The sequence below is a fragment of the Vombatus ursinus genome, unplaced genomic scaffold, assembly GCF_900497805.2.
Source record: "Vombatus ursinus unplaced genomic scaffold, bare-nosed wombat genome assembly UNPS02014812.1, whole genome shotgun sequence".
NCBI lineage: Eukaryota > Metazoa > Chordata > Mammalia > Diprotodontia > Vombatidae > Vombatus > Vombatus ursinus.
This window is the reverse complement of record NW_020954590.1, coordinates 56,438,555-56,460,300: the sequence shown is the minus strand read 5'-3', so window position 1 is coordinate 56,460,300 and position 21,746 is coordinate 56,438,555. Positions and strand designations below refer to the sequence as shown.

The 21,746-nt window shown below is 36.2% G+C and overlaps 1 protein-coding gene across 1 annotated transcript in view; it reads left to right on the top strand.

The window, feature by feature from the left end:
- LOC114053711 (carbohydrate sulfotransferase 9-like) overlaps positions 1-21,746 on the top strand; it is a 283,467-nt gene that overhangs the window by 182,569 nt on the left and 79,152 nt on the right. The gene's annotated exons all lie outside the window — the stretch shown is intronic.

Below are 21,746 nucleotides of genomic sequence, written 5' to 3'. Positions count from 1 at the left end.
ACCTATATGACACGGGGCAGAAAAAGTTGTTTTGATGTTGTATAGATACAGACTGTATTTTAATATAGCTTTAAATAATGATAAGAATTTTAAGTTTTGGAGGAAGTTTTGGGAAGGTTTTATCTGATACCTTCCCAGTTGCACCTTGTGGAAGAGGTGGGGGACCTTCAATTGCCCTATTCCTGATGTGAAGGGGAAAAACAAACCCTCCCTATATTATACACTCCATCTGCTGAATCTACCCTGCAGTTATAATTAAGAAAATAATTGCAACTACAATCTACCAAGGCCAAGCCCATCATTTCAACTTGTGGTTTGAAACAAAGAAAGCTGAGCGCATTTCACCCACTGACCTAGTTTGTGAGCTTTGGATTAACCTCCCATGAGTGGAAGACTGGGGTATTATAAAATAATGACACTCTAGCTTGGGAGTTAGGACTACTGAATTTGGTTTCTAGCTCCCTTGACTCACCATGTGGCCATGGATAAGACTAGAGACATCAATTTTCCTGTTAGGAAAATGATGATTATAATTACTATGCAGATTACTTCAGAGCTTTGCTCTCAATAAACCTCTCTTACTCTTGGAATAGGATGCATTCAACTCTGGCCTCAACATAATTTTCAGCATTTTCTTCACATAAACAAGAAATATCATTTTAGGTGTTGTTTTCACCGTGTTATTTCAAAGCTTTCCAAATTCGCATGTATTATTCGTATCCATTAAATTGTTTCAAGCAAAATCAAATCTTGAAATACCCATTCCACTCTTCAATGCACAGAGAATATATCACATGAGAAAAATAAATAAACTGAAACTCAGACTCTGTGCATGGGCCTCTTGGAGTTTAGTCAATTTATCAACATTTGCTTTTATACATCACCCTTTTACTTCCTCACCCACCTTGAATCCATTCTGAGGATTTTGTTTCTTTTCTTCACATGCTCATTGCCCTGTGTCTCGTCTCACTATAACTCCCAGCAATGGGGCATTTGCCTTTCCCTCTATTGTACATGGTTCACCATTTTAAAACTACCATTGTGCAAGGTCAGCATCTTGTCTACTGATGGAAGACTATTGTAATGAGAAAGTTTATTGCACCTAACTAGTGATTCAGCAATCTAGTCAGGAAAAGTCTGAAGTGATGTTATTCCTTTGATCGATGGGAATATATTTTCAAGGTTAGTTCCTTCGCAAGGCACTAATCAGTCTATATTTATCCCATCCTTATTTTTTTTACCCCCATCAGTCTTTGTTATTTTATGACATACCTAGCTAAGCACTTTCTTTGCTTACTGTTTGGTGTATCTTCTTTTTACCTTGTCCCTTCATTACATGCATTTTCAGATATATTTTGTTTCAGGAAGTAGTTTTCCTGGGATATTCCATGTATATTATGTATCTGTCACTTTACGACATCTCCCCTGCTAGAAATATTGCAAGAAATAGGTACAGTACTTACTCCTTAAACCAATTGCTATAATGTTAGAGGAATTTCTGTTGTGTAGAACATTCAATTTCATTACATACTCATTTCTTACAACCTACACATAAGCATAGTTATAACCAACATATAAATCAATACAACATAAATTGAACATATGGTTTCCATATGATGTAAATAATTTAATTATTATGATGATTTTTAATAAAAATAGTCCTTTCAAGGAAAATTATATTTTAAAATAAATTTTCAACTTTATCTTTTAATTTACTTAAAGCAAAGCACACCTATACTAAGATTTTGTCATATCCCTTCACATATTAAGTTGTTCTCAGAATATTCTTCTCTTTGTTCAATTATTTCTGAGTACCTAATATTTAGTGTTATCATATTATTTAGCCCATGAATACAGATCTTTGCCTCCCCATTTAGTATTTGCAACACTATTAGCAGTATTATTGGACAAGAAGAGGCTATAATGCAATGATACCAGATTTGCCATTTAAAAATCAGAATAGAGGAGGAGGAGTTATATGGATAGGAAAGAATAAAAGCTCCAACAATTAGCATTCATGTGGTGCCTCGAGGTCTGCAAAGAAATGTATAAATATTATCTCACATTAGGTACTATTATTATCCCCATTTTGCTGATGAAGAAACTGAAGCAGATAGATGTTAAATGACTTCCCCTTGTGTCACACAGCTAGAAAGTATCTCAGACCACAGTCGAACTCAGGTCTTCCTGACTCCAGGCTTAGTACTCTGACCCACTGTGCCATCTAGTGGCTTATGGAAAGGAGTTAATGAATCTGAGGAACAAGAGATATTGTGAGAATGTTAAGATCTGCAATGTGAGCAAGTTGGCGTTTCAGGCAGTAGATACAAATTTGTAACATTTCACAAAATCTGCACAAATAAAAATTGTATCTCTAACCCCAATCCACAGAATTCCAAAAGAAATGTCTCTAGGTTAGAAAGGGGATCCCCAAATGACTTCTTTATCTCTCTAATAGGATAGCTGTGTTCACAATTACATCACCTAACTGTTTATGACATAACTTTGCACCATGACTATTTGTCTTGTCAACTATTTTTTCCCTCAGATCTACCCTGCCCATTATTATGTGTTTAGGTTTTGTTTTGTTTTTCCCAATCAGATGAATTTATTTTCAGCTGCATACAATTCACAACATAATATAGGTGGGAAGACCACTGAACTTGGCATTAGGAGACAGTTTTAAGTCCTGCTCCTGACACTTATTAGCTGTAAATTTATCCAACTCGGTTATCCTCCCTGTGCCACAATTTCCTCATTGGTAAAATGGAGAAAAGGATACTTATACTACCTGTCTCAGAACTGTTATGAGGATCTAATAAGATAATAAATATAAAATGGTATTGAGGTCAGAGAATCTAGGTTCAAATTTGATCAGCCTACTGTGTGCCAGGCATTGTTCTAAGTGTTTCACATATATCTATCTTTTTTTAAAGGAGTTTAAATGTTTTAATTTAATAAAATTTTTATTTTCAGTTCCAAATTTTCTTGTTCCCTCTACTCCCTCCCCCACCCACTGAGATAGCAAGAAACACAATACCTATCATTATATATGTATACATACATATATTTATATATATATAAAGTCATACAAAACAAGTTTCTACATTATCCATGTTGGGGGTGGTGCAAGAACAATAAAGAAAATGAAAAAAAATATGCTTCAATCTGCATTCAAAGTTCATCAGTTCTGTCTTTGGAGATAATTAGCACTTTTCATCATGAATCCTTCCCAATTGCCACAAATCATTGAATTGATCAGAGTAACTAAATCTTTCCTAGTTGATTGTTATAGGATTGCCATTATATGTACAATATTCTCCTAGTTCTGTTCACTTCACTTTCCTTCAGTTCAGGTAAGTATTCTCATATTTTTTCTGAAACTATCCCCTACATCATTTCTTATAGAACAATAGCATTCCACCACAATCATATTCCACAACTTGTTCAGCTGTTCACAAATTGGTGGGTCTCCCCTCATTTTCCAATTCTTTGAACCTCAAAAGATCTGTTCTAAATATTTTTGGACCCTTTTCTTCATTCTTTGATCTCTTTGGGGTACAGACCTAATAGAGGTATTGCTGGGTCAAAGAGTATGTACGGTTTTATAACCCTTTAGGCATAATTCCAAATTGTTCTCCAAAATGGTTGAACCAATTCACAGCTGCACTAACAGTGCATTAGTGTATTTATTTTTCCATATTCCCTCCAACTTGTCGTTTTCCTTTTCTGTCATGCTAACCAATCTGATGCGTGTGAGGGGCTTCAGAGTTGTTTTAATTTGCATTTATCTAATTATTAGTGATTCAGGGCATTTTATATAACCATTGACAGGTCTGATTTCTTCTGAAAACTGTCTATTCATATCCTTTGACCATTTATCACTTGGAGAATGGCTCTTATTTTTATAAATTTGGCTCAGTTCCCTATATATTTGAAAAATGAGGCCTTTACCAGAGAAACTTGCTGTAAAAAAAGTTTCTTAAGTTTCCTGCTTTCCTTTTAATTTTGGCTACATTGGTTTTGTTTGCGCAAAACTTCAATTTAATATAGTCAAAAACCAATTATTTTACATTGGCTCAGCCTGCCCATGAACAATTAATATTTCTCCAATTGTTTGAATCTGTCTTTATTTGTGTGATACAAATACTATCTCAATTTATCCTCACAACAACCCTGGAAAGTAGGTCTTATTATTATCCCCATTTTACAGATGAGGAAAATGAGGCAGATAGCAATAAGTGACTTGCCTGGGGTGTCGTACACCTAGTGTTTGAGGCCAGATTTGAACTCAGGTCTTCCTGACTCCTAGCATTCTATCCACTGAACCCCATTGTAAATAGCTGCCTCTACTTACAAGCTATGTGACATTGAGCAAGTCACTTGTGTTCTCAGAGCATCAATTTTTCAGCTTTTCCATTGGTCACCTCCTTGTTATTCCCTGCCCCTATGGCCCCTCCTTTCCTCTGATTGGAGAAAGTAAAGAGTAGGCAATGCAGAGCTCCTCCCAGGCTCTCCATTTAAGGAATGTACCCAGGGCAAGCATCTCATAATTTTCTTCCTTACTGCACTCCTCTGGACTTCATAATCCCACCACCATCATCAATTACCCTCCTCCCCTTTTCATCTTCCTTCACCACCAGTCCTTCTTACCTTGTTTTTATGTGCTGTCTTTTCCTATTTAGATTGTGAGCTCCTTGAGGGCAAGGACTATCTTTTGACTTCTTTTGTATCCCCTGCTTTCAGCACAGTGCCTAGCACATAGTAAGTGCTTAATGGTTGCTGTCCTTTGTTCTTGAGGAGGACCAAAATGACATTACTATGTTTGGATCAAAGTACAGTGCATCCAACTGTGGATAAGTAGACCAATACAAGCTCGGAAGACTCTATCACAGGTCAAACTCAAATGGTCCGAATTACCATTTCGAGTGGAGATGTCTCTAAATTTATGCATTTCGTGTGTCTCGAGCTGCTACAATTCTGCTTCACTCATAGAATACAGCACTTCTTTAATGCAGGCATGCTATGGCATGACAGTGTTAAGGGAAAGTGGGGATTACCTGTGAAATGTTATAAAGGTAGAAATTACAAGGGTTGGCAATAGATTGGATATGTGGAGGAAGAGTAAGGAGTTGTGGGTGACACTGAGGCTGAACATGGAAGACTGGGAGGATAGTGATGCCTATGATTGTAATAGGGAAGTTCATTAGAGTGGGGGGTTGGGGCAAGGATAATAAGCTGTGTTTTAGACATGGTGAGTTTGAGATGCCCACTGAACATCCAGTTTGGGATGTACATGTGGTAGTTAGTTTTGTGAGATTAGAAACTGAGGCTAGATATATAGGTGTGGAAATCCTCTGAATACTTCTGATAATTGAACCCTTGGAGCTGATGAGACTATCTAATGAAATAGTAGAGGAAAAGAGAAGAGAGCCCAGAACAAAGACATGGTTACTAAGTACAACCTGAATTAATATCCAGCAACAGAGATTGTGAAGGAATGGTCAAATATTAGAAGAAAATCACAAGAGAACATTATCATGAAAACCTTAAAAAGAGAGGGTATTAAGGAGAAGAAAATAATCAATAGTGTCAAAGGCTGCAGAGTTCAGGAAAGATGAGGATTGAGAACAGGCCATTCCATTTGTTAATTAAGAGATCTTTGATAACTGTAGAAAGGGCAATTTCAGTTGAATGTGATCAAGAGACCAGATTTCAGAGGGTTAAAAAGTAAATGAGAGAGGAGAAAGCAGAGGTACCTAGTATAGATGAAACTCTCAGACAGTTTAGCCAAAAAGAGGAGCACAGGTACAGGATGACAGCTAGCAGTGATAGTCAATCACATGAGGTTTTTTTGTTTTCTTTTGTTTTGTTTTCATTAATGGGACTGACATGGCAATGTTTGTAGGCTTCAGGAAGATAATAAATGAGGAGACACTAAAGGTTAGCAAGAACAGGGATGATAATGGGGCCAAGCTGCTGAAGAAGAAAGGAGGGGAGGGAATAGTGAGTGGACATAGAAGAGTTGGCCTTGGAATAAAGAAGAAGCACATTTTCTTCTGAATCAGGAGTGAAGATGAAGACAGTGGTAGAATGTGTCTAACTGATCTGAGGCAGCAAGAAGGGGGGAAGAGGGAGCTCCTGGTAAATAACCTGTGATAGTAATGTTTCTACAACTTATCTCATAGGGTGCTACAAAGTTCAAATGAGATTCTATATTTAAAGCATTTTGTAAACCATAAGCACTATACAAATGGATGTTATTACATAATTGTAAGCTATTATTCCTCTTTGTCAAAGGACTGCAATAAGTGTTTAGATGATGCCACAGATAAAACCCGCATTATAGTAGTGACTATTTCCTAGTAGCTCAAAACCCTTAATCAAAATCTTTACAAAAATCCTAAACAGATCATTAGTCTCATATTTTAACTTCATTTTTAGATAAGAAAAGGCCCAAAAGAACAAACAGCTTGCTCAAGAAACAGTTGATCAACATTTCATAATGAGCTTTTTTATTCCTCTTGTGTTTTGTATTTTCCTTAAGATTTTTTTAAATTGCATTTTTCTTGGTCAGTCTTTAAAAATAATAACAAAAATGCTGTTTCATTCTATGAAGATGATTATTATTTAAAATGCATCAGAAAATACTTTTTATTAAATATAGCAAAGTCAGTTTTAATGTTTGTGAACTAAAAAATCTAATATCACACCGGGACACAGTTTTTAAAAGTACATTATCTCAGTGGTGATATTTGCTAAAGAAAATGAATCCCTGAGTTAGAGACTAAATCCTGTCAAATTTGGTTTAGAAAAATCAAAGTAAGGTGTTTTTTCATATTATAGTTTTATATGAATTGAGCTGCAGAGTGGTATTTTTAAAAAAAGTTTCAATAAATTAATTTGGTATCTATTTACCTCCTCTGTAGTTCTGAACCATAAATCTACTCCTATACATAAAGTATAAGCAAATATAATTCTATATAAATATAGTATAAGCAATTTCAAAACTTGTACCACAAACTCGTTATTGAAATAAATTTTATTTGTTTCATTTTTCCAAGAGAAGGGTTATCCAATGAAAGTTACTAATAAAGAACTCCTTTGGATTTGTAATTTGTATGACAATCTTTAGACCTGAGGATTGTGGGGTGGGGAAAGACATGGAAAGGATTTTAAAATTTTTAGTTTATAAGCCAGTGGTTATAAGCAGCATAAGAAATGTGCCTAAATTCAGCTAGCCATTCTATAAAGCAATTTGGAACTATGCTCCCAAACTGTGTAAACCCTTTGAACCAATAATGCTAGTAATAGGCCTATACCCCAAAGCAATCAAAGAAAGAGAGAAAAGATCTGTATATACAAAAAATACTGTTACCAGCTATTTTTATTGCAACAAAGATCTGAAAACAAAGTAGATACCCATTAATTGAGGAATAAATGAACAAAGAACAGACAGTTCTCACTTTACATAAGCGAACTATTCCATAGACCTGTACATAAAATGATTTTTATATAATGAAAATTTGCCCACCCAGTGGAAGGAGGGAGCTGGCACATGGTTCAAGGACACTTGGGGGCCTGACATGTGGGTGGATGGGGAGAGCAGGGCAAAGGTTTCCTCTCTTGGTGCTAGAGGTCTCAAGCCAAGACCTTGATCCACTGATGGTGGCAATGTAGCAGTGGCAATGTCTCCATGCCGCCATTCTTCTGCTTTCACTTAGAGGGGTTTTATTCAGGGGGAGTTTTGGGGGACGGAGAGAGAGACCACAGAGGGTAAAATAGAGGGGCAGAAGTGGAAAAAGAAAGTGCAGTACTATGCAGTAAAGTTAACATAGGTCAGGGTTTTGGGGGGAATGCAGATTTCTTTCAGAATTGTTTACATAAAGTCAAATTTGCATAATGTATATTTATATAAAGTGAGAACTGTCTGTATTGTATATGAGCACAATGAAACAGAATTCTGCCTGGATCACACCACTTTGATAGCACCAAAAACTTTCAGGTCCCTAGATTGAGCTCCAAAAGCAGCGGAAAGATATGAAAAGACAGAAGCTCAGGACAGACATTCTCCCTAACACACATCAGAAGTGAGCAGAGTCCAGTGCTAACATAAAGTCCAAAGTCAAGAAATAGGCTGCAAGAATGAGCAGACAAAGAAAGAACCTCACTATAATAAAGCTACTATGGTGACAAGGGAGCTCAAAACACAACCACAGGAGATAATGACTTGAAAACAAGCGAGGCCTCAAAGAAAAATACAGATTGGACACATATCCAATGAAAATTCTTAGTAGCATTAAAGAAAGACATAAAAGAAGAGCAAAATAGGTTTTAAAAACCAAAGAAGAGCAGTAGCAGGGAGGAATGGGAAAAGAAGTATGAGCAATGAAAATGTTATGAAAAAAGGTAGAAAATACTGCAGAAGAAAATAAGTACTTAAAAATTAGAATTGGCCAAATAAAAGCTAATGACTTCATGAGGCTTCAAGCAATAATAAAAACAAAGTAAAAATATTGGAAAATATAAGAAAATGTGAAATTTACTGTTGGTGAAGCTGTGAAGTAATCCAAAAATTCTGAAAGCAGGTTGGAACTATGCCCCAAATGCTACAAAACTGTACATATCCTTTGACCCAGCAATACATTGCTACATCTATACCCTAAAGAGATCAAAGAAAGAAGAAAAGGACCCATATGTACAAAAATGTTTATAGCAGCTCTTTTTGAAGCAGCTAAGAATTGGGAACTGATCGATGCCCACAAACTGGGGAATGGCTAAACAAATTATGGTAGATGAATCTGATGAAATACTATTATGCTTTAAGAAATGAGCCAGATGGTTTCAGAAAAACCTGGGAAGACTTATATGAACTCATGCAGAATGAAGGGGAACAATTTACACAATAATGATGTAAAGATAATTAACTTTGAAAGACTTAGTAACTCTGATCAACATTATGACCAACCACAATTCCAGAAGATTCATGATGAAATATGCTATCCACCTGCAGATAGAGAACTGATAGACTCAGAGTGCAGATTGAAGAATATTTTTTCTTTCCTTTTTTTCCTTTTTTTGGGGGGGAGGGGGAGGCAGGGAACATGACTAATGGAAAAAATTGTTTTGCATTTTTATATGTTTGTAAAACTGGTTCCAAAGCCTTAAATTCAATTTGCATTCCTATAAAGGCCAAGCCAAGACGGTGAAGTAGAGGTAGCAACCCAACCAAATTCTCCAATATTCCCTTCCAAACAACTTTACAATAATTCAGCAAATTGAATTTGAAAGTTGTATAGCCAATAAAAGGTCAGAATGAGATAAGTTTCCGGCCCAAGACAACTGAGGAAGTTGGAAATGAAGGTCAGTGATACCCAGTGTGGGGGCTGGCCAAGAGCCCATGTGGCTACAACACCAGTGAGGGGCCTTGGAGAAGGCTATGATGCATCAGCAGCTTTGAGACCTCTCAGCCCAGAGACATTCCTGGGTGGAGAGAAACACTAATGGTTGTGATCACTAGGGAGCAGGGGCCTTTCTTAGGTCAAGACCAGAATGCAGAACAAGAAAACAGTGACCACACCTTTCCTCAGAAGACACTACCTTAAAAGCAGCACAACTTACAAACCCCCAAAACTAGCTCTGAAAACAATAGCATAAAAAAGCCTGAAGCTTGGGAGACTGCCCCACCCTCAGGTGAGCAGAGTCCAACTTTAATATAAAGTTCAAAGTTAAGAAAGAGGCTTAAAAATGAGAAGAAAAAAAAAGAACCTGACGATAAAAAGCTACTATGGTGGCACAGAAGATCAAGACACAAATTCAGAAGAAGACAACAATGTGGAAACAGCTACAAATAAAGTCTCGAAGAAAAATGTTAATTGGACAGAAGCCCAATAAGAATTCATGGAAGAACTGAAGAAAGAGATAATAGTGATAGAGTGAAAAATGCAAGAAAATTATGAAAAGAGAATTAACAGCTTGGTAAACAAGGCACAAAAAATACTAAAGAAAATAACACCTTAAAAACCAAAATTGGCCAAATGATAAAAGGGGGGAAAAATACTTAAGAGAAGAACTCCTTAAAAAGCAGAATTGACCAAATGGAAAAAAAGGTACAAAAGCTCTTACTGAAGAAAATAATTCCTTTAAAATTAGAATTGGGCAAGTGGAAGCTAATGATTCCATAAGCCACAATGAAAACAATAAAATAAAATCAAAAGAATGAAAAAATAGAAAAAAATGTGAAATAGTTCATTGGAAAAACAACTGATCTGGAAAATAGATCAAGGAGAGATAACTTAAGAATTACTGGACTATCTGAAAGCCATGATTAAAAAAAAAAGAGCCTAGACATCATATTTCCAGAAATAATAAAGTAAAATTCCCTGATAGCTTAGAACCAGAGAATAAAATAGAAATTGAAAGAAATACTTATAGCAGCTCTTGTTGCAGTGGCATAGAATTGGAAAAGGAAGGGATGTTCATCAACTGGGGAATGGCTGAACAAGTTGTGGTATATGATTGTGATGGAACACTATTGTGCTATAAGAAATGATGAGCAGAATGGTTTCAGAAAAAATGTGGGAATACTTACATGAACTGGTGCAGAATGAAGAAAACAGAACCAGAAGAACAATTTACACAATAAAAACAATATTGTAACACTAATCAGCTATGAAAGACTTAGCTACTCCAATTAACACATTGATCCAAGACAAGACTGAAATATGTTTTGCATGATTTCACATGTATAATCAGTCACATTGCTTGCCTTCTCAGTGGGTAAGAGAGGACCTAAAGAGACTCAAAGAATTTGGAACCCAAATTTTTTAAATAAATGTTTAAAAATAAGGTTTTTTTTTAATAAATGTATTCCTGCTAGGATGATGATAAGATTTAACACTTTTCTTACCTTTTGAGTGGGTGGAGAATGAATGGGGAAAGAAAGAATTTGGAGCTTAAAAAAGAATTAAAAAGTCTATTGCTTTTAAAAATAAACTATGGAGAAAACAAAATGCATATATTTCTTTCTAAAATGTTTAATATAGTTTTTTTAAAAAACTATGCATTTAAAAAAAAATTTGACAAAAAATGACCAACCATAACTCCAGGGAACCGATGAAGAAGCTCTCTACCTACTGCCTAACAGAGGAGCAATGAAGTTAAGGTGCAAAACATGACATACATTTTTAGTCATGGCAAATGTGTGGATTTGTTAGACTTGACTATCATTATTTCTTTAAAAAGTTCAAGTTTTTCATTTTTTTATTGTGGTGTGGGATTTAGGGATAAGACAGGTGCTAGAATTAGGGCTACCCCAAAAAAAAAGGAGAAAAAAAAAGATCATTTAAGTATTTTTTAAATGCAAAGAGCAAAAAAGAAGTTCAAAAGGAAACACAGACAAGCAGGATCACTTTGAAAGTAACATATTTAATCCCTTTTACACTTTTGAAAAACAAGCTGTACATAACAGAGATTAGTATTTTCCCTTATAATCTTCCCATTCTATTCTATTTTGTAGATGGAAATGTTCTATCTTTCTCTTACTCCATTTATCTCTCTTACTTGTTATATCCGGAATTTTTTTAAACTGTGCTCAGTGTGCTACCCTATACCCCAAAACCCCATAATAGTTAACAAAAGCTAACTACAAATTACCTCCTTCCTGCATTCCTAAGTCCTAGAGAAGTTCAAAAATCTGAGAGCTACTGATTTGGACTGGATGAAAGGAATCCCATCTCTCCCATGGTCACCTTGGGTAGGTCCATCCAGGTGAAGATGATCCTTTGGGAAGTCAGATTGGTTCTAAGACTCCTGTCAAGATATCCCTTTCCTTCCCTGAAAGTTTCCCTGTTTATATTTGTCCAAGACCAAAAAGTGGCAGACAAAAAAACAAATATTGAATTATCAGCAGGACAAACATCAATGATGAAAAAAAATAATGGCTCAGTTGTTGCTGTGTCCCTACAAGGTATCTAACTATAGTGCATTCCCTTCTCCTAGGACACTCACCATTTTAGAGGATTCTAGTTTATGGCACTGGAAATATTTCTGAAAAATGACTGCCTTTCCACCTGGTAAAATAATATATTCTAGAAACAGAAGTTTATTCCATCTTGATCAGCTTGTTTCAAAGGTAGGATTGTGTCTATTTCTGAGAACAACTTCCCTGATACTTAGAAAATAGACTTAGTCTGAGAATAACTCCTCTGATACTTAGATACTCAGAGGGAAATGTCCAGAGCAGATAACCTGAGGTGAGGTCTGGACTATTCAGAGTTTATGAAGGTTAATTATCTGAACCTTCACCCCTTTAGATGGGTATAGATGTTGGATTTTTAAGAACAAAATCAAGTTGCTTCAGACTACTTAACCTCTTCCTTCATTTTGCTATATTCATCTTTTTAGTATTCCAGCAATGGAGCCATAAAATGTTAGAGCTGGAAAGGATCTTAGAAATGATCTAGTCCAACCACATTATTCTAGAAATGAAAATAAAAATGAGACTAAGAAAAGTTAAAGTTACTTGCCAAAGATCATGCAGCTAGTTAGTGACACAGAAGGTCTCCTGATTCTCAGTCCTGTGTTTTTTTTTTCAGTACCCACATTACCCCTTGACTTTCAAGCTCCCATTAAATTGCGAGCTCTTTGAGGGCAGGGACTGTCTTTTGCCTCTTTTTGTAACCCCAGTGCTTAGCACAGTGCCTCGCACATAATGTGTGCTTAATAAATGTTTATTGATGGATTGACTTTCCAACTAGCTATTCCATTCCAGTCCTTAGCACAAGCATCTCCATTACAATATGGAATAGTACTCCTAAAAGGAATACAATGGTCTCCCACATATTTCCCATATAAGTTCACTATGAATATCTTCCTCCTTCAAAGGCTCCTATAAGCATAACAATTAATTGTCATAAAACACAGTTTTCTTTCAGTCCCAATTATAGAAATTGTCGAATTCATGTAATACCCCAAGACACCACTATCAAATCACTTTAAATTTATGCTCAAAATTATCATTTAGTATTTGATCATAGAATGTTATTTGATAAAAGATTTAGGATCTTCCAGGAAAAAAATTATGAAGTCCTGGAAACATAGCATCAGACACAATGCCCTCACTGTTAACATATTGCAAGATGATCCACTTCCTAAAGGCAAGGCATCACTTGTATCCTTTACTATTGTGCTCAAATGAATTGGTTGGAAGTCATGCCCACTGGAATAACTATTGGGAAGGAGGAAATAAAAGCACAGAATAGAAAGTGACTTCTTTCTGATTGAAGAATAGTCAGTCAAAAAGCATATATTAAGCATCTATTGCATGCCAGGCCAAGTGCTCAGTGCTAAGCACTGAGGATACAAAGAAAGGCAAAAGTTCTCTAGGAGCTCACAGCTTAATAGGGGAGTCTGCATGCAAACAACTATATATGAACAAAATATGTTCAACAAACAAGACACTCTAAAACATCTCTAAGCTCCGGGAATTTTCTCTGGCGGTCCCCCAAGCTTGCAAAACTTTCCCCACTCTGCTCAGACTACTGATCTCCCTGACTATTTTTAAGTCCTAACTAAAATCCCACCTTCTACAGGAAACCTTCCCCGACCCCTCTTAATTCCAGTGCCTTCCCTCTTTTAATTATTTCCTATTTATCCAGTATATAGCTTGCTTTGTATAACTGTATATTTGTTTGCATGTTGTCTCCCCCATTAGATTGTAAGCTACCTAAGGGAAGGAACTATTTTATGCCTTTTTGTATTCCTAGCACTTAACACATTACCTGGTATATAGTAGATGCTTAATAAATGTGTATTTAGATATATGTAATCTCAATACACATTTATTATAAATAAACAAATAAATATTATAAATAAATTGGAGAAAATCAACAGAGGGGAGGACTAACATTAAGGGGACTGAATGAGTCATAATGATTGGATGTGAATGGGAGAAGTTGGGGTTCCCAGAATAGAGATCCTTATATAGTATACTTTCTCTTTTCCTCTTTTGTTTTTTTGTGAAATTGAAGAATGGAAGCCACTCCCAGTGCTTGGAGAACAAAGAGATGTTGAAGAGAGGAGCTAATGTCTTCCTCTGACTTTGTATATCCAGGTTTAGCAACTTAGTCTATTTGTACCTCGTAGGCACCTATTGAATATTTATTGGTGAATAGTCAAATGATATAGACAGGCAGTTTTCAGATGAAGAAATGAAAGCTATCTAGTCATATGAAAAATATCTAAATCACTATTGATCAGAGAAATGCAAATTAAAACAACTCTGAGGTACCACCTCACAACTATCAGATTGGCTAATATGACAGAAAAGGAAAATGATAAATATTGGAGAGGATGTGGGAAAATTGGGACACTAATGCACTGTGGGTGGACTTGTAAACTGATCCAATCATTCTGGAAAGCAATTTGGAACTAGGCCCAAAGGGCAACCGAACTGTGCACACCCTTTGATCCAGCAATACCACTACTAGGTCTGTATTCTATAGATATCATAAAAGGGGAAAGGATCTAAATGTACAAAAATATTTATGGCAGCTTTTTGTGGTGACAAAGAATTGGAAATCAAGGGGATACCCATCAGCTGGGGAATAACTGAACAAGTTGTGGTATATGAATGTAATGGAATACTATTGTGCTATAAGAAATGATGAGCAGGCAGACTTCAGAAAAACCTGGAAAGACTTATATGAACTGATGTTGTATGAAGTGAGCAGACCCAGGAAAACATTGTATACAGTAACAGCAATATTGTGAGATAATCAACTGCAATTGACTTAGCTCTTCGCAGAAATAAAATGATCCAAGATAATTTCAAAGGACTCATGATAGAAAATGCTATAAAAATGAATGTTAAAAATTATCTTTAAATATATTTAGAAAAAAGACTATTTAAAAGGAAAAAAAAGTTTATTGACTGACGAAAGCCAGTAGTAGTAGGGATCATCATTATTTGTATCAGTTGTTCAAGTTCCCATTGGCTAAAATACAGACCACAGAAAAAACCATGCCCACCACACAATTACGAACTGCTTGATATTGCTGTCAAACATGTATCACATAATCATAAGATTTTAGAATTGGAAAAGATCTTAGATGTCATCTAATCTGACTCCTTTCACAGCCGAGAAAACTGAAGCCCAGAGATAAAAAGTACAGATGTGTGGGCATGCAGTGCCAATGAGTCATCATTTCACCTTCCCAGGAATAAGTAACAGTAATCTATTTTAAAAATAAATAAAAAAAGAAAACATTATTAGGGAAGCCTCTCTGGCGATCTGATTTTTGGGCTCAGGCTAGCTTAGGCAAGTTATTACTTCTTGAGACATTGTATGTGCAGACATCCTGGTAATAGATCAATACCATCCTTTGTAGGTATTGTGAGATGCTGACCTATTGTGTGAGTTTATGTGCCTCAGATTTTTCCCATTTAGGATTGATCCCAACTGCTCTGTCTACTCCATGTATATCCAGAACAGCAAAGTCACTTGGGAAAGGACTCTGCTAATCTCCTTGCCTGTGGGTAGCAGGATTACAAAATCACAGAATCATACAATACTTAAAGAGAGCTATCATGTTCCCCCAGGAGTATCCTCCATGACAAACAAGGCCAGTTCCTTTAACCAATTTTCCTATGTCATGGATTTCAGGCCATTCATTATTTTAGTGGCCTTCATCTGGACACTTTCTAGCTAATCCATGTCCCTAAACTGTAGCTCCTGGAACTACCTCAACACTCAAGATGAGGTCTGATGAGGGCAGGGTATAGAGGAACTATTTCCTGCAAACTCCACCTTTCTTTACATAGTTCAAAATGTCATTAGCTTGTTACTATACTGCTGATTCGTGTTTTCAGTTGGCCAAAAACCCTAGAATTTTTATAAATAAATGTTTAGCCATGTCTCCTTTATCTTGCGCCGCTGAAGTTGTTTTCAGTGTATCCAAGTATAAGACTTCATATCCCTATTAAATTTTATCCTATTAGGTTCAACGTCAGTCTGTCCAGATCTCTGGAGTCTGACTCTGCTATCCATTATGTTAGCTTACATCTCATCAGCAAATTTAGTGAACATTCCGTCCATGCATTTATACAAAACTGTTTTTTTTAAAAAAATCAAATAGTATACGACCAAACAAAGATCCCCAGGGCAATCCATTGCAGACCGCCTTCCACATTGACATTTAACCATTTATTGCTTATTATTCTTTGAGTCAGATCATTCAACCAGTTTTGAATTCACCTGTGATTATCTAGTTCACATTGCTCCATCTTCTCCACATGAGATTTTATCAAAAGCTTGCTAAAATCTAGATAAACTAGGGCTATAAAATCCTTTTCGTCAATTCATTTAATAACCTTATCAAAAAAGGAAAGATAAGCTCATATAACTTGTTTTTGATGAAGCCATTCTGACTCTTTGAAATCACTGCTTCCTTTTCTAAATTTTAATCAACTATCTTTCTAATGATCCATCCTAGAATTTTCCCAGAAGTCAAGGTCAAGCTCACTGGCCTTTGATGTGAAGAATCTATACTCTTTGCTTTTTTTGTTGAAAATTGGACATTTTCCCTTCCCCAGTGTTGTGGTATCTCTCCTATTTGTCATGATCTGTCGATCAGTCACTCAGCACTCACACTTGTCATTTCACTCAATACCCAAGCGTGTGGTTTATGTGGGATGACAAAGTGAATTTGTTGAGGCAAGCACTGTGGATCCACTCTCCTGGAACAAATGAACAGCTTAGTCTTCTATATTTTTTTCTGATTTTCCTTTTTAGATAGATAACTTTTTTTATTTCATTTCCCTTACCCTATTTTTCATTTTCCTTACCCTATTTTTACAGGATTGGGTCATGTTATTATATATATCTTCTTTTCGCTGGTCTTGTTTCTACCACACATTTTTAAAAGCTAAGTTAGTTAATGAGTTCCCTATGTATCCGCAGTAGTCTCTTCAGACACTTTGCATTTTACTTCCTTAGTGGATTTTTTTTCCCTTGTGATGGTCAGTTCTGAGCATTTCCATACCTCCTGAGATGATTTCTCCTAAAGCATCTTAATTCATTTGGATCTTCCTCTGAACCTCTAAACCTGCTTTCCCAAAAGTTAGGTTGAGTGGAAGACTATGTTTTAATTTCTTATCCTTTTCTACCATAAACTCTAGGTGGGAGTGGTCATATCCCCCCAGGGTTTTCATCATTTCCACCCTAACAACCAAGTCCTTCTCATTAGTGAGAATTTAGATCCAGAATCAAATTTCTCTTTGTTGTTTCATCCACCTTTTAAAGGATTAAATTATCACTAACATAAGTTAAAAAGTTCTTAGCTAAGATTCTGTGAATTCATGTTCACATAGCACCATAACAGAGGCAGTGTGGTATAGTAGATAGAGAGTTGGCTTTGCAATTTGGAAGTCCTAGTTTCAAGTCCTTCCTTAGACACATACTTGACTATGACTATGTATCCCCTAGGCAAGTCACTTGTCCTCTTTAGGCAACTTTCTAAGACTATGAATTGCAGAGACTTTATCAATCTACAATAGTGTAGGAAGTTTTCTCACCTGGGAGTTCTCTATACCAATGAAATCACAGGCCTAGTTCCTATCTCTGTATCACTATAGGATGCCAAGAACTATCATCACAGCAACCGTGTGAGGGTATGAAGTAAAAGAATTATTGTTCCTCTTTTACACATGAGGAAAAAAAGGCACAACAAAGTTAATTGACTTGCAACTAGTAAGTATTACAGTCTGGATTCAAACCCATGTCTAGTATACTTTGGTAGCTAGGTGGCACAGTAGATAAAGTGCTAGGCCTGGAGTAAAAAAGATTCATCTTTTTTCCCCCACTTAATAGTATTTTATTTTTTCCAATTACATGTAAGGATAATTTTCAACATTCACTTTTCTAAGATTTTGAGTTCCAAATTATTTTCTCCCTCCCTTCACCCCTCCTCAAGATGGCATGCAATCTGATATAGGCTATACATGTACAATCATATTAAACATATTTCCACATTAGTCATGTTGTGAAAGAAGAATCAGAACAAAAGAGAAAAACTACAAGAAAGGAAAAACCAAAAAAGAGAGAGAGAAAATAGTATGCTTTGATCTGCATTCAGACTCTATAGTTCTTTCTCTGGATGTGGACAACATTTTTCATCATGAGTGTTTTGGAGTTGTCTTAGATCATTGTATTGCTGAGAAGAGGTAGGTCTATCAAAGTTGGTCATAGCATAATGTTTCTGTTACTTGTGTACCATGTTCTCCTGGTTCTGCTCAAGATTAATCTTCTTTAGTTCAATCCAGCCTCAGACACTTACTAGCTATGTGACCCTGGGCAAGTAGCTTAACCCCATTTGTCTCAGTTTCCTCATCTGTAAAAAGAGCTGGGTAAGGAAATAACAAACCATTCTAGTATCTTTGCCAAGAGAACCCCAAATGGGGAAAGGAAGGGTTGGACATGAATGAAACAACTGAACAACAACTAGCATACTTTTCTATACTACACCATACTACCTCTAATGCAAGTCAAGGGAAAAAATAACTACACACAACCTACTTTCCTGGAATTCATTAGGTAGATAGATAGATACATACATACATACATACATACAATATAGAGATAGACACTACACGTATGCAGTAAATCCTCCTACTAATGTCATCCATAGAAGCCACACCCTAAAATTAATTTAGGTAAGAGTGTTGTAATGAGAACTTACAACCAATCTCACAAGTTCACCATGAGGAAACTGCTTTTGTAAAACCATAAAGTATTATAGAAGTGCAATTTTTATTGTTATGCTATTTTTGGTAACTAATCCCCCTTAGATTAAATCTTTCACTTATTTTCATAAAAAAAAGCAGAAGTTGTACCAAATTCTATGTTGTAGTAGTACATGCAATCATGTGGTTTGAGAATTATGCCAATTACAGCTAAATTCAATTTGACAACCATTCATTAAGCACCAACTATTTGCCAGGCACTGTGGCAGGCAGAAGAAATCCAATCCACAGACAAAAACAAAACAGTTCCTTCCTTTAATAGGCTTACTCTCCACCAGGGATAAAGCCTATAATATTTATAAACAGGGGAGAAACATTAATTAGCACATCAGGTAGGCACATAGAGGAAGTCCTGTTTGTGATGTCCTGGTGGAGGATAATTATATGTAATTATCTGAGGAAGGCTTTGGGTGAGATTGTGTCCTTGTTAGGAAATGTGAAAACTTTGAAATTAATATATGCTTATGAAATATCAGGATTTTTTTCCCATAGGATCATCGATTCAGAACCAAAAGGGACCATTCATGTTATCTATCCCATCTCCCATTTAAGCCCAGAGGTGTTAAGTATCTTGCCCAAGGTCATAAAAATAGTCAATAATAGAGCTAGATCCTTGTAGATTTGAACCCAGGCCCTCTGATTCCAAATCCATCCCTCTCTTTGTACTTCATTGCCTTCCATTTTGACAAACATATTGAAAATATTCAGATAGATATGTCAGTCCTAAGTGGGATGCAATTTGTGAAGATAAAAGCAATAGATTTATAGACATCCTTTTGCTAATAGCTTTTCATGTTAGTTATCCATGTTTAGAGATAATAATGTAAATCATCAGCCATGACATGTATATATAGAAGACCTACTGTTATTGTTCAGTCATTTCAGTTGTGTCCAACTCTTTGTGACCACATCTAGGATTTTCTTGGCAAAGATACTAGAGTGGTTTGCCATTTCCTTCTCCTGCTCATTTTATAAATGAGGAAACTGAAACAGAGTTAAGTGACTCACCCAGGGTCACACAGCTAGTAAAAAAATTACTGTTCCCCTTTTGCAGATGAGGGGAAAAAAGGTACAGAGAAGTTAATTGACTCATAACTAGTAAGTATTATAGTCCAGATGTCTGTCTGAGGTCAGATTTGAACTAATGAAGATGAGTCTTCCTGACTCCAGGCCCACCACTTTATCTACTACGCCACCTCGCTGCCCATGGAGGCCTATAGGTGGCTATAAAATATATTGAACATCCACACACACAGCTCACACACATAGACACATGATTTATAATAACTTCAAGGCAATCTTCTAACTGTAGTTAATTGCCCTGAAGGATGGGAGGAAATGATGTTATTGTCCAAAGATATTTGATCTCTAGTATCCTTTTTTATTCCCTTTTCCCCTTTCTACCTATTAGGAGCCTATCCTATGTGTAATTATTGCCAATTACCTGTATGACTTTAGGCAAGCAATCTTGCTTCCCTAGACCTCTCTTTCTTCATCTGTAAATGAGAAAGTAAAACTAAATGATCTCTAAGGTCCCTTTTAGATCTAAATCCTATGATCCTATGTTTTTAAAAATGTAATAAAAGCTTGAATGTGTACTTAAAGATTTCTTTATCTCCTGAATTTTCCTCTCACTTTATGTTTCCATATCTCTCTGAATCCTTATATCCAATTAAAAAAAATAATGGTTGCTGGCTTAGAAAGCGGGATACGAAATTTAACAGTTGGGTTTATGATATGTGTATGGTAAACCATTTTTAAAGTAATTTGTTTAAATAAGTATGATTACCTAAGCCAAGCCACAGAATTCTTTATAGTGATATACATCAAGTTCAATGGCATGATTTCTTGCTGCTGCCAAAAGAATAGGTCTGTGTCATCCATCATGGGGACCTTGACAGTCAGAGGTCTTAGGACTTTTACTTTTGGGGAGCACAAACCTCTGATAATATCTAATCTTCCCTTCCGTTGACATAAATGAGGCACAACCACCAATCAGGGACCATCACCAGAGTCAAATCAGCACTTCTTGATAAACCAAGGGAAACTTGTGCACATGAACAGGGCCATCTAGAAACAGCCATATCAATAAGGAGGATCTGCATTTCTCATCAGTTGCCACCCCCACCTGAAGTAAACCTGATGCTACATAAACCATTGTCAGTGATTTATCCAACACAGAGCATCTAACGTCTCCCCACCACCTTCCCAACTTTCTGAGGAAAATAATTTCATAGGAATTCCACAGCTAGGATACCACTACTGTAAGACCTCACACCAAGAGGAACTCCTTTTTTCAATACCTGATATTTCTTCCTCCTTACTTAGTTGGTTGTGTGTGTGTGTGTGGGTGTGTGAGTGTGTGTGTGCTCCCTATAAGTCAAGAGTTTAGGTACTGATATGACAAAAAATGCCTTGCCTTGTGCTCCTAGGAGATTGATGCCTGAGGGAACCCCATTTGTCTGTAGTTGCCTATAGATGGCAAGGAATTAAAAAGATTATTGGTTGTAGAATCTTTTGATGAGAACTGTCTTCAGGTTAGGCTGATTAATTTATTTTCTGAGACTAAGGCCTTGAGGTATAATTTATATCTATAGCCAAAACATGGAAAAAATTTATATCTCTCACAGAAACAAAACCATAAGAATCATCACATATGTATTAAGCACCCACAACATGCATAGATGAAGCAAAAAAAAATAAAGTTAATGTCATCATGGATTGCATTAAAAAAGACAAAGCTTCCAGTGAACTGGAATGGTTTGCCATTTCCTTCTCCAATTCCTTTTACACATGAGGAAACTGAGGCAAACAGAATTAAGTGACTCGCCCAGGGTCACATAGCTAGTGAGTGTCACAGGCCAAATTTAAACTCAAGAAGGAAGGAAGGAAGGAAGGAAGGAAGGAAGGAAGGAAGGAAGGAAGGAAGGAAGGAAGGAAGGAA